This window comes from Nannospalax galili, unplaced genomic scaffold, assembly GCF_000622305.1.
Source record: "Nannospalax galili isolate Female #2095 unplaced genomic scaffold, S.galili_v1.0 scaffold2126, whole genome shotgun sequence".
In the NCBI taxonomy this organism is placed as follows: domain Eukaryota; kingdom Metazoa; phylum Chordata; class Mammalia; order Rodentia; family Spalacidae; genus Nannospalax; species Nannospalax galili.
In genome coordinates, this window is record NW_008354079.1 from 218,738 (window position 1) to 220,578 (window position 1,841).

General features: G+C 54.6%; 1 protein-coding gene across 1 annotated transcript in view; it reads right to left on the minus strand.

Annotated features, from left to right (window-relative positions):
- The window catches only part of LOC103748516 (protein NDRG3), a gene marked incomplete in the record, with an annotated part of 78,446 nt that extends 77,509 nt beyond the window's left edge, over window positions 1-937 (minus strand). Inside the window, 1 exon segment of the mRNA XM_017802723.2 lies at window positions 836-937.
- Window positions 938-1,841: the final 904 nt, after the last annotated feature.

The following is a 1,841-nucleotide window of genomic DNA, read 5'->3' on the forward strand; positions in this document are numbered from 1 at the left end:
GGGAAGAGCATCCCTGCTCAAGGCTGCAAGTCTACATGTGACAGGAGACCGCCTCAGGAAAAAAAAAAGGGGGGGGGGCGTGCTTCAAGAAAAAGAAAGCAGCACAGGATGGGGAAGCACCTAAGCTCGGAGGCGAGCCGATCTTAAAGAAATGCTTAGCAAGATCCCTGTCACAGAGCAGGCGTTGGATGGGGGCCAGTGATTAACACCGCGACTGTTATTACAATAGCACTTCCCTGTGCTCCGAGATCGTTCTTTTCCTAACCCATTTTTACGTGTTCGAGCAACTCTAGAATAGAAAAATGCGTTTCCAAACATTTTAAAGATATCCAATCCCAACTGCCAAGGCCTCGAAAGCCCAGAGTTCTGGAGCTGACCGTGCCACTTGTCAGTCCCGTGACCTTGGACACGGCCTTTCCACTCTCCGTGCCTCAGTTTCCTTGGCTATACAGTGGGGCTTTCCCGCAGGGTGGTCATGAGGGTCCCAGGAGAACGGGGGCCTCAGTGGCTTTGGGACCGCACGCGCCGAAGGCGAACCCAGGCCCCTCTGCCAAAACTCCCTGGGCCGAGAGGCGGCCGCGGTCAGGTTTGCTCAGCGCGAGGGCTGCGGGCCAGGACGCGGGTGTCGCCCGCCCGGGTCCCTGCGTCTGGAGCCGGGCTCGACCCCAGCCGGGCTGGGCGCGGAGAGGGACGGAGGGAGGCCGGGCTGAGCCCGAAGGCAGCAGGCAGCGCGAACCCCAGGCCGGCCACATGGCCGTAGGCCCGCAGCGCAGAGGGCAGCCCCTAGTGCAGCACCGCGAGCCCTCCGCTCTGCCCAGCTGAGGCGCTCACTCACCTGAGGTGCGAGCGCGGGCCGTCAGTCTGGAGAAGCCGCAGGAGCAGCGGCAGCAACCGGGGGCGGAGGGAAGCGATTCGCCGCGCGTGCGCGCTGAGGATGCCGGAGCTGCGCATGCGCAACACGCCTGCTTTCCTTGAAAACTACAAAAAAGATGGTGGCCAGGCCAGGAGAGCCTAGCGGCGCCATCTTGCATGTAGTTTTTCTTGCTGAGTTATCTTGGAGGTCTCAGAACGTGAAGGGCTCAATCGGCTGATCCGCCCCCATTCTTGATTAAATTATTAGGAAGCCCCTAAGAGCCATGACAGCCGTGTTTTAACGAGGCTTAAAGCCACACGCAAGCACCTGCCATATAGCACAGGCTTGGCACATGGAAAGGGTTCGGTAAGTTTTTGGTGAAGGAACACATAACTCCCAAACTAGAATTCGAGACCCAGGGTCCAAATTCCTAGTCCTCCTTCACGTCTCTCAAAACTGGTTCCGTTCTCAGCACCCACATGGCGGTTTACAATCTGTAACTTCAGTTTCAGGGTATCTATCGCCCTCTTCTGTCCTCTACGGGCATTGCACAAACTTGTGCAACCATATACATGCAAGTAAAGCATTCATACACATAAAAAGCCATACCACTTGCTTTTGTGAGCCTAACAACTAGAGATGGATTCCTCCCCCACCTAAAATGATTGTACATTAAGCTTAATGACTCAACTTAAAATTTTTATGAGTACTTTGCCTGCATGTATGTATGTGTACCAAGTGCATGCAATGCCCAGAAAAAACAGAAGAGGGTACTGGATGCCCTGGAACTGGAGTTAAGGAATGTTGTTAGCTGCCATATGGGTGCTAGGAACCAAACCCAGGTCCTCTGAAAGAACAGCCAGAGCTCTTAACTGCTGAGCCATCATCTCTCCAGCCCCATGATTCAACTTTTTCTTTTTCTTTTTTTGTCTTTTTGAAGCAGGGTCTCCCTGTAGCCCCAGCTGTCCTGGAACTCACTATGTAGACC